This window comes from Ictalurus furcatus, chromosome 12 (genome assembly GCF_023375685.1).
Source record: "Ictalurus furcatus strain D&B chromosome 12, Billie_1.0, whole genome shotgun sequence".
NCBI lineage: Eukaryota > Metazoa > Chordata > Actinopteri > Siluriformes > Ictaluridae > Ictalurus > Ictalurus furcatus.
In genome coordinates this window covers 17053959-17066552 of record NC_071266.1, presented here as the reverse complement: position 1 = coordinate 17066552, position 12594 = coordinate 17053959, and the positions used below count along the sequence as shown (strand labels likewise).

At 38.9% G+C, this 12594-nt stretch overlaps 1 non-coding gene across 1 annotated transcript; it reads right to left on the bottom strand.

Annotated features, from left to right (window-relative positions):
• Positions 1-6542: 6542 nt before the first annotated feature.
• Positions 6543-6614, bottom strand: trnap-ugg (transfer RNA proline (anticodon UGG)). The gene has a single exon. It is a non-coding gene; the product is annotated as a tRNA-Pro (tRNA).
• Between the last annotated feature and the right edge of the window lie 5980 nt (positions 6615-12594).

Sequence of the window (12594 nt, the reverse complement as noted above, 5' to 3'; positions counted from 1 at the left end):
TATTGCACTTATTAAATAGTCATCTGCAATTGTATCTGCTTCCAACTCCAGTACCTGACAATGGATCATTTTGGTCTTGTTAACTATATTAACTAGAGGGTTGGCTGATGAGAACAGTTTGTTTACTTTTTCAAGCACTCTCCCCAAATATCAGGAATCTTGGTGGTACACTGAGTAAAATCACTGTCATAAGTTGCTATGTACCCCCAGTAGAGTATCAAGCATATAGGCATGAGCAATTAATTTTTTTTGTATAGCACTTTTAATAATACATATTGTCCCACAAAGCAGCTTTACAGCAATATGGATATACAGGGATAATCAATAAACCAATAAGGATATGTTGAGCAAATCCACAAACACATGATACGACAGCTGAGATGTGTAGAGCATAACAGTGAACATGTACAGCATATGATGTAAGTAATAAATACAAAAGTAAGTATATGTAGTTTTACTCTCATTGGTTCCTAACTTTTCAGACACCCTGTAGATCCATCCATTTTCCATACCACTTATCCTTCATAGGGTTGTGGGGGAGCCTGGAGACTAGTCCAGGTAATTCAGGTCACAAGTCAGAGGACAGAGTGTCAACCCATCACAATGCACAGTCGCCACACATTCACACACTATGGACAATTTTTTAAAATGCCAATTAGCCTACAATGCATGTCTTTGGACTGGGGGAGGAAACCAGGGTACCCAGAGGAAAACCCCAGAGCATGGAGGTAGGAACTCCTGAAGCATGGAGGCGGGATTCAAATCCCCAAAACCGGAGGTGCGAGGCAAACATGCTAACCACTAAGCCACCATGCCCCACACACCCTGTAGAACTCTAATGAGCGAGTCAGCGGCAACAGTGGCAAGGAAAAAATCCCTGAATTGATGCAAGAAACCTTGAGAAAAACCAGACTAAAAAGAGAACCTATCCTCTTCTGGTTGACACCATATAGAAGGGTTATGGATCAATATACTTCTACAGGAGTTTATTCCAATCAAATAGTACTAAGTGTGTTGAAAGGATGGTCATCATGGGAATAACATTCCTGTAATCATTACTCTTCTACAACTGTATGATATAAAGTCAAACTGTATGATATAAAGCTTGAAGAGGTGGGCTAGGGCACGGTTCAGTTGGACTCAAGCATGGTATGCATCTAGTGATCTATGATTGTGCTGTGCAAGATCGCTTTTCTTCCTTTTTTCTTCAAAACATAAAATCGCATTGTAATGTCCTGGAATGTTAAGTGCAATGTGAGTGCAGGCCAGCGAGGGAGTGGGGAGGGGGGACAATTATGCTTGGGCAAGGTACAAGGCAATCAGGCCTAGTGTGAGTACACCATAAGAGTCCTGGAAAAAGCACTGTAAAGTCATTATGGTTACAGCAGTAGCTTTTAGCTACAGGTCTACAGTAGCAGGTGAGGTTACGCACTGAAGCAAGGTCTTATGGAAGTGTAATGCTTTAGAATGTCCATGTGGGAACATCAATAGCAGCAGAAAGTAAATCACAAGTGCAGAAAATGCCAGTAAAGTTCCATCACTTAGCACAAGAAGATATCCCTACATGCAACAGTGCATTGTTAAAAGAAATCAAGTCAGGGTTACCAATGTGCTGCTTTGTAGCATATGTTGGTGCACTAAAGTTAATCCATCTAATGTAACATTTTGTTGTTAGAGTCATAGTTCTACCATCTGTGCTGACATGTACTGTACATCTGCTTCCTCTTTTGCATCACACCAGTTTCATCCATACTTTCCACTGAATTGTGTTACATTCTGAATGTTACAAGCAGCCACAGAATCACATATGCAGAATAAATTCCTGCACGTTGTTTCCAGCCTATTGTTTCCAAAATAGCAATTTTGTTTTTCCATTTTGGTCACACAATTCTCATCAAAAGTCCAATAGATCCCCAACTGCAAACTTTTGTTGTTGGTGTCAAGGCATAGCAAAGAATTTGTTTATACCAATTATTTTGCTATTTGGGTATATTTAGCTCAAGGCACTTTTTCAACTGTGTCGTTCCTTGCTGGTTTCCAGAACAGCAACCATAGTGAACACAATATGTTTCGTGTGAGAAGTAATAATTATTTTCAGAATGATTCTTTCTGAATGCTCTATTCAAGCGCTCAAAATAAACTGTACATGGACATGTTTTGTATATTATTGCATAGCTTGATTTTGGTGTTTATTACACATTCATTTACATGTTACAGCATTACATACACAGCATCAGTAATTCCACTGTGTTGCCACTATCTTTCTCACATATCTAACTGAAATCTTATGTCATAAGGTGTTAGATTCACATTCACAAAATTCTCCAATTATTGCTGTTGAGTTTAATCATATTTAATAGGTTAGGTCCACAATTTTAAACCCATACCATATTAAAATATCTTTTTCTGCTTTTTCTAAAAGTGCATAGCATAGATACTTACTTGGCCTTGCAGCTTGTAACATTGTTTAACCATTTCTAAGGTGGAAATTATTTGTTTAATTGTGTTTTCATTTAATCATTTGACAACCCCTTTCATGCTTATTCACTTTTCGAGTTATAAATTTTTGAGATAAACTTTAAAACTAAGTATAAAAGATCTAAGGACAGCTGTGTTTCTGTTTCTGTCCACCCCAGTGGCGGCTCATCCACAGGGGCAGAACCCATTTATATCCAGCTAAATCAATTGAATAATTTTCATAAGGTTCTTCACAGTTCACAACCACATACATTTTACGTTCCATTGACATCTTTTGAGTGACCAACAGTTTTTAAAAATACTATAAACTGAGAAATCTTCAAGTTGGAAAATTTGAGTTGGAATAGTTTGCAAGAGCACGAGTATAAACACAACGAGGCTGTAGCAGATGAGTTTACCTGTTCGGCATGATGATGTTTAATGTCCCCGACAACCTCTGTAGTCCCATTTAGCCACTGTTTGCAACCACCTTTTTCAAGACACTCCATGAGTGGAGTATTAATGATGTATTTTATGTTGTAGAATAAAACATGAAAAGCTTAAGCTTATGTTAACCACAAAAACCCATTGACTTTGGGACAATGGAACCAGGGGTGTTTTCTGGGTTTTAGGACTCATTTTACAGCACTCTACTGGGGCAGGAATCACTTTGCTCACTTTATGAACATGAGTGGGGTTTGAGCAGTGGACAGGATAGTTAATGATATTACCTCTTCTGTGTTTGTCTTACACACCATGACATTGCTGATGGGAGCCACACCTGCTGTAGATTTCTTTTTTAAAAATAGATTTTAATGTAAGTTATTTTTTAAAATGCCTGAATAAAACAGAGCCTGCTACTACTATAAAAAAAAATCTTCCCATTATGGATTTAGCTGTTATAATAATGTCCGCTCTTCTGAGAAGGCTTTCCACTGGATTTTGGTTTTTGGCATTCCCATGGCATTGGGGTTGAGGTCAGGGCTCTCTGCAGGCCACTCAAGTTGAGTTCTTCCACTCCGCTAAACCATGTCTTCATGGAGCTCGCTTTATGTACATGAGCATTGTCATGCTGGAACAGGTTTGAGCCTCTTAGTTCCAGTGAAGGGAAATTGTAATACTACAGCATACAAAGACATCCTATACAACTGTGTGCTTCTAACTTTGTGGCAACAATTTGGGGAAGAACTCCATATGGGTGTGATGGACAACAGTCCACATACTTTTGGCCATATTGTAGGGCTGCACAATTATTCGAATATTGATCTTGATTACGATTTTGACTGCCCATGATTACATGAACATGTTCGACTGCGATATTGATGTTTAAAGTTCGTCCTCCGATCATAGAAAACTGTGCTGCAGATCAAATCAAGCGCTTTCTAAACTTACAGCCAGTCACCACAGAGTGGCGCAGGGATGACGTCATTTTGTAATGCCAAAACCCGAAAACAAGTTAGCATTTAGCCCTTCCGGTTCCATCCCAAAGTCAATAGGTTTTTTGAATGGGATTTTGGTTAAAGGCCTGAAAAATATGGTCTGAATAACAAGCTCAAAATATTTTCATGTTTTATTCTACGACATAAAATACGCCAGTAAAACCCCACTCGTTTTTTTTAAAGCTTTTACATGTATTGAAAAAGGCGGTTGCTAACCATCACTTAATGAGGGTTTAAGATTTATGCAAGTGCAGATAAGAGCTTTATTGAAAGGCAGACAAATCCAAAACGTGAGACAAAAGCATGGTCAAAAACAAGCAAAAGGTCAGGCGATCGGCAAACGTGCATAAACAAGAATCAAACAACGAGGTCGAGAATAAGATCAAAACTATGAGACATGAAACTACGAACAAATGCTTGGTACACGGAAAACTCACGCAATACTTCGTGTTGAACAATGAGACACGAGGGGTTTAAATGACAAACATAATTAAGGGTGAACACAAAACAGCTGAGGGAACAACCAATGACAATACAGGGGCGGAGACAGGACAGAAATCATAATAAATGCACATGTAGAAAGTAAACAAAGTCAATGTCACTATAAGAGCGCGTTGCGAGCTCCAGCGCTTGCACGAGGGGAAATCATGACACTAACATGTTGCTAAATGGCACTACAGAGGTTATCGGGGACATTAAACATCATCATGCCGAACAGGAAAAAACTTTGCAGATAAACTCGTTCAGTTATGCTGTGCACAATTCCCCCCCTCAAAAAAAAGTGGATGACGATTCGATGGCAGAAATTATATAAAGGTACCCAGTGCGAATTGCACATATTGCTGTTCTGGCATTTTCACATTTCAGCACTTTCAAAATCACCCATGTTATTGTGCACCAGGTGATGTCACATGGGGAAATAAGGCTTACTCTCTCTCAGAGTACACCTCCAGGGTGTGTGCACTAAACCACCTTTAACAAGTTATAGTGTCAATTGTGGGAGTATTTCAGTGATTGTGGAGTTGTAAGGTCTCAAACGCAGTCACCTGACTTAATTAATTCAGTACCACTAGAGATCCAAGTTTAGCTTGTACAACTCGCTGATATATGGCCATGTGAAAATTGCTGTTATGCAGCGGAGATGAACTGCAAATATCATTCGTGAGTCATGGTTTATATCAAACAATAAATTCCCTGTTTCCAGACTGCTATTAACAGTTCAGTCATTGTTGGATGACAGTGACTGGCTGATGTAGAGGTCTGCCTGGTAAACACTTAAATGAAACCTAGTTGTACAATAAATTGAGATTTAAATACAAATCCTGACAGTGATACACATGTATAGGCCATGACATTGTCATTTATGAAACATGCCATCATCCGTATCAACAGAGTCAACTCCAGCCTTCCTGTTAATTAAAAAATTCCTTAGAAAATGTTACACCCAGCATTTCCGTGAACAGGTTTGAAATAGAAAGTCCTATGTAGGAACTTTTAGTTCCACTTAAATGTCATCAGTGATGAGATAATAGTGTTTGTGAATACAGCCTCTGATTTGCTTCCCATCCATGTCATTTCTAAGTAATTCTTGTAAATCAGTGATGACTTCCTCAATGAAATACAAATTTGTTGGCTTGGATTGACCATATAATTGGGACATTACTAATAATACACTGCTAGGTAGCAGGTGAATTGGACAGATAATGGGTCATAGATTTGTCTTGCTCAATTAATTCTCTCAGTTAGACTCTCAATTAAGTTCCCAGTGTAAAGCTACAACCAAACAAGCCAAAAAGCTTTTATACCAACAGCAGTAGGCAATATAGAAAAGGAAAAAAAAAGTACAATCATTTGTTTAACCCAGCCATTTCAGTTTATATGAGGTGTGACACAATTATTTATTCAGAAACATGAGTATGTGTACTAGGCAAAGGTAAGCAGCCACCTGTGGCCCACCTTTGGACTGAGGGAGAAAACCAGAGTACCCAGAGGAAACCCCCATAGCACGGGGAGAACAGGCAAACTCCATGCACACAGGGCGGTATTAATGACTATTTTTTCAAATGATTATTATTTTAAACATATTCATTTAGGTGAAGCAGCTACTCCAATTCAGGGTCATGATAAATCCAGGGCCTAATCCAGAAGCACTAAATGCAAGGAGATATACAGCCTAGACAAAACGTCTCTCCATTATATGGCAAGACACATATAGACTCTAATAGAAGACAATCAATTTGAACTCCATTGTCTTAAATTTTTGGAAATAAAAGAAATGTTGAAACCAAGAGATTAAACATATACATGCATTTAAAAGTGGAAAATACACTCTGAAAGATCTACTGAAGTTATAAGATGCTATTAACATCACATGGAAGCGTACATTTCTGGACTTACCACCACCATCTCAGACATGAGATAATTATCAAAGTGACCTAAATTAATAGAAATATAAATAGTTATTGAATTATGGTAACAGAGACACTAAGGACACTAAAGATAAATTAAGAATGGTATCATATTTAAGTAAATGAATGACAAAGGAGAGTTTGATAAATATACCATTTGAGGGTGTGTACACAAACGCAGACAGACACTGAGAACAAGCAGTAAATAAATGACAAACTGCATGCATTGAAAACGTTTGGGCTCGTCCGGGATTTGAACCCGGGACCTCTCGCACCCAAAGCGAGAATCATACCCCTAGACCAACGAGCCAGCTATGCAAGAATCTTGCTTATTTCTATTTTAGGCTTCAGTAAGCCTACATGTCTACGTGGCACTTGAACATTTTTTCGTGTTTTTGTCTGCCATCTAGTGGCTACTTTTCTACACCAGAGGGCAGTAACAGACAGAAACTGACACATTAGTTATGTATTAGGTATGACTTTTCGATTCAGGAAATGTCCAATTCTGATGGGAATCGATGGAGTCGATTACATGAGTCGATTCCACACAATAATTTTCTCGATTCCAAAAACCAAGAAATGGGGAAAGAAATTAGGCAAAATAAACACGTTTATAGGCATTTCAACACATACTGCTAGTGTGTGTACAATACAGCTAACCACATAAAGTGATAACTTGGCCTATATCAGGCAAACTACAGCATCATTGTGTGGAACCGAGACCAAAGCTCGAGGAATCAATTCTTTTTAGACTCTCAGCCCTAGAATTAGGTATTAGATGTAATCAGTCACATGACTTCATTTGCAATACATTTACTGAGCTTTAAATTTATGAAGGCAAACGAGAAAAACAGGATCAAAGGCTGGAAAATGTATTTAAGTAGAGACACAGACAGTCTGAATGTCTGTGGTGGGGAGGCGGTTAAATATGTCTACGGTGGGGAGGCGGTTAAATATGTCTACGGTGGGGAGGCGGTTAAGTATGTCTACGGTGGGGAGGTGGTTAAGTGTGTCTATGGTGGTTAAGTGTGTCTATGGTGGGGAGGCGGTTAAGTATGTCTATGGTGGTTAAGTGTGTCTATGGTGGGGAGGCGGTTAGGTGTGTCTACGGTGGTTAAGTGTGTCTATGGTGGGGAGGCGGTTAAGTGTGTCTACGGTGGTTAAGTGTGTCTATGGTGGAGAGATGGTTAAGTGTGTCTACGGTGGTTAAGTGTGTCTATGGTGGTTGAGTGTGTCTATGGTGGGGAGGTGGTTAAGTGTGTCTACGGTGGTTGAGTGTGTCTACGAGGGGGAGGTAGTTAAGTGTGTCTACGATGGGGAGGTGGTTAAGTGTGTCTACGGTGGGGAGGTGGTTAAATGTGTCTATGGTGGTTAAGTGTGTTTTCGGTGGAGAGGCGGTATGTCTATGGCAGTGTGAGCTTTTTTGGTTCTCGTTTGGTTTCCCAGGAAAGTTTTGTTCACAAAAAATATGCATAATGCTTACGTTTAGTTGCGCACTAAAGTTCAGAAAACTTTCCCTTTTGATTAGCGAAATATTTCAAACAGTGTTGTTAGTTTGTTGCCTGCACCAAAACATAATGTAAAAGCAACATTTCCATTTTTAAATAACAGAATGTTGTGTTTTATAGTTTCCAGAACATTTTGGGAACAGTGCTGACTTTGTTAACCAAAACAGAACATTCCCAGAACATTATAAAATGGTTCTCAAAAATAACCAAACGGGAACCAAATGCTAATGTTACAGAAACATTCTGTGTTTGCTGGGATACAGAGCAACAGCTTTGAAGTAAATTACATTTTAAGATTACTTTGTTATGTGATTATACACTGCTATATATGGCCAAAATTTGTGGACACCTGACCATCCCCCAAAACTGTTGCCACAAAGTTGGAAACACACAATTGAAAAGGATGTCTTTGTATACTGTAGCATTACAATTTCCCTTCACTGGATCTAAGGGGTCAAACACAAACCTGTTCCAGCATGACAATGCCCCTGTACACAAAGCAAGCTCCATGAAGACATGGTTTGCCAAGCTCACTGAACACCTTTGGAATGAACTGGAACACCGACTGCAGCCCAGGCTTTCTCATCGGCACCTGACCTCACTAATGCTCTTGTGGCTGAATGATCACAAATCCCCACAGCCACACTCCAAAATCTAGTGGAAAGCCTTCCCAGAAGAGTGGAGCTTATTATAACAGCAAAGGGGGAATAAATCTGGAACGAGATGTTCAACAAGGATATATGGGTGTGATGGTCAGGTGTCCACAAAATTTTGGGCATATAACGATATAGCCATATTTAATACGTGATTATAAAGTGTAATTAATTATTTTATTGTTTTAATAGACAAGATAAAGCGTTTGGAGTGTTGAATTGTACAGAATACTGCAAGCTAATATTATCCTGGCAGCAGTGGTGTCTTGGCGGTTAAGGCTCTGGGTTACTGATTGGAAGGTTGGGGGTTCAAGCCCCAGCACTGCCAAGCTGCCACTGTTGGCCCTTGAACAAAGCCCTTAATCCTCTCTGCTCCAGGGACGCTGTATCATGGCTGATCCTGTGCTCTGACCTCGCTGCGCTGTAATGTATATGTGATTAATAAAGACACATTAACACTGGGACGATCCTGATGAAGTGGAAATACACTGAATGGGACACATCCATTGCAGGGCACATGCACTCATTAACACATAGGGGCAATTAAGAGTAGCTAATCTACTATACCTGCATGTTTTTGGGAGGTTGGAGGAAACTGGAAAACCCTGAAGGAACCCACACAGACATGGGGAGAACAAGCACAGAAACAGTAACCTGGTGCATTTGTTTTTTGCTAATTAATTTTTCCCACTTTTTCTGTCTATTTTTCAAGTTTTAAATATATATCAAAAAGGTAATGGAGTATAGTCTAAACAAATTAAATACATATTCGGTTAATTCTACACAAAGAAATGAAAGAAATCTGCCAAAATGTTTAAATGATGCATGTCTTCACTATCAAGTTCCAGCTCCTTAGCTAATAACTGCATTTTATTAAAATCCTTACTATTGCAAGAATTTTTATACAGTCAAATATCTTTTTTTTGTAAATTTTAATTCTTCATTGTGTTGTCCATATAAGCTACTTGATCATTGCACACATCTAAGAAAAAATTAAATACAAGTTACTAGCATCTCATTGCATATTTCAGTTTTAAATTGTGACAGGGTGCATATGATAATTTAATGAAAAATACAGGCTACAGCTCCTGGGTTTATTTATTTATACACACTTCTATATTTATTGCACACACACATTAGCATTGGCAGCAAAAATACACCTGAGGCACGTTAAACCTTTTCCATGAGAATGTGAAATGTTTTTATTCTCCTACTTTGCTGTTTGATATTATTGAGGGAGTTATGATGTTAGGTGACTCCTGGTGGTTACGAAGGATAGAAAACAATACATCACTTTTGCCTAGGCTCACATTAAATTAAAATTCACGTCGTTTTTTCATTTATTATAGTAGGCTGATGCTGCCTGAATGATATCATGATTCATTAGGTTGTCTATGATATGATGTGCTTCTGTTGCCTTTGATGCTTTTAGAATTAGATACACATTATAATTAGATGTGGTCTCAGGAAGTTCAGGTACATTCACACATACAGTGACTTGCAGCGACCTGAGACCATTCATTTTCAATGAGTTGGTGATTAGATGTGGGCGTGTTCAGTGACACAACAAAGTTGAGAAAAGTTTAACTTTATGCAAATTTGGAGCAACCGAGTGCAGCTACAATCAATGGGAGTGAAGACAGTTCTTCCTGCTTGGAAAATGACCACTAGATGGCAACAAAGCAACATAAACCTGCCACTAAGAGCGCAAACTTGCAACGTGGCAAATCCCTATGGATAAAGGTGCAAGGGATGCTGCCTGCACCTTTGGTGTTCATTTTTTAATCTAGGATCATCCCTTGGTCACACACGTGAGCTGTCCTGGAATGAAATTGAAGCACGCCTCATATACAAGACTCAGATGCACAACATAGCTTAATTAATATAATACATTTTATAAAAAGGCTTTTGTGACATACAAATGAGAACATATAATATCATTATAATATGCACACTGATACAAATCACTGAGAGGGGGTATGTAAAAAGTACACAACATCCGTGTAACAATCCCGTCTTCATTTCGTTTGGGAGCCCAACCCATTTACATATTTGTAGATAGCATAGATACAGTGTTAGATCTAGAGCTTAAGTTTCACACACTCAGAAATAAAAAATATATTGCTACTAAAGCTGTTTGCACTGCATGTAACTGCACACATGATTCGCAAAAAAAACCTGTAGAGCCCATCCTTCAGGAGACCAGGTGTATTTGAGCTGATTTGAGCTATTTGAGCTCTTCTTGCACAGATCACGTCTCAGTCTGGTCTTACTATACATTCTGATCAGCTTGGGATCAGGGAGGCTTGACTAGAAGATGCATCCCATAGACCATGCATTACATAATTACTACTCTGTAGGTTTGTGGTTAAATGACCAAGAACGTACTTCCTTACCAGTATGTTCTTGAGTATGTTTAAAACACATTACTCAAGTTTGCCACTGAAAAATATACTGGGATTTTCCAGACACAGCTTAAGCACAGACTCAATTATTCTAGTGAATTCTGTTGAGAAGTTGCTTGCACTAGATTTTATCTGCGAATTAGAAAACTGACTAAGCTACATCTCTAGATCACATGTTCTACCCTCTATCAGATGTGTGTACTTCAATGTCAGCAGCTTAACAGTTGGCTGTGTGAGTTTTATCAAACTGTAGGAGGTGGTCATAGCTTAAGTCTTGCTGGGCCAGTGTAGGACATGTAGGATTCTGCCGCATTGTTACTGTGGCATTTTCACAGGTATGTATACTGAAGCTTGCACTACTTCTCCATCAAAAATAGATGCAGGAGCAGATCTCCTCGTGGAATGATACCACGCAGATGTAGAGGATCTCTAATTGCACTCAGGACTCCCGACACTGCAAACATTCTTCTTTGAGTGTTTGTGCATATTTTCTCTTTGGCTCCATTTGTATCTCACATTAACATGTGCATTAACATCTGTATATCAAGATCTGGATAATGAACCATTCAGTCTCGCACTTTATTTCTTAAAATTCCCTCTTAATTTTGCAAATATTCCATGCAAGCTAGTAGAAATTATGCTGGAAGGTGTCATCACTGACAGTCTGTAAGTTGGCAATATAAACAACTCCAGGCCTTGTTTCTGGCGACTGTGAATTATTTGTGGTGGATTTCACAACAAAGTTGTGCCAGCATAGTGGCAGTGCCAGCATAATGCAAACAGACTATACAGATTTTATTTATACCTGCTGAAATGTCTGACTCAGGGGTGTCCAAACATTTTTAAAATGGGGATTTTTCCAGATATGACCACATCAAGATACTTGAGGGCAGTCACCAAAATATTATTTTTGTGCTCCAATATAGTGAATTTAATTTAAGTGGAATAACTGCAGCAGGGTATCAACTGACCGCTGTAGTTGTGAGACACAAGATGATATTCATAAATTTGTGCTTCTTTTTGGGGGAAATGACTTTGACCACTTTAGTTAAGGACTCTTAAGGATTCACGAAAGGTATTCCATGCTTAATGGTTAGAAGCAGTGCCACTTATTAGCTCTAGTAATGGTCTGTACTGTACCCTCTGATAAAACGCTGCTTTTGCCAGGATAGCTTCCAGCTGCTTCAAGTTCTCTGCTTTCTCATCCTCATTATTTGTTTCATAACGTCTCATGATATTAAATTACCACAACAGTCTTTTGACATATGAGGCATGCACATTTGCTGTGGCTCTGAATGAAAAAAGTATTCTTGTTTCCAGCTGTTCTGAAATCACCCCTTCTCACTGTTAACGTTGTGCTTTTGACTAAATATTTTTCAGTAAATTAATTTGCAGGCTCTTGCAATTTAGCTAGCTGTATTAACACAGTCTGCTGCCACCATCAGGTGAAAAGAACAACTGCAATGTATTGGCTTGTGGGCCACCTATCATACACGAGGGAATTCGCTGGGAAGTTAACATCTGTCCGCTCTGGGGCCGGAGTTTTGACACCCCTGGTCTGACTGATCTAATCATATACTGATCATAAAGCATTCTGTGTGCATTTACACTTTTTGATTTAACAGTGCTTTGTAACTGATCAGATCTCATGTTAATTCAAGCTACAAATGGGCCCTTTTGACACCTTTCATATGTTCATGTGGCTCAAGGACAGCAAAATGATG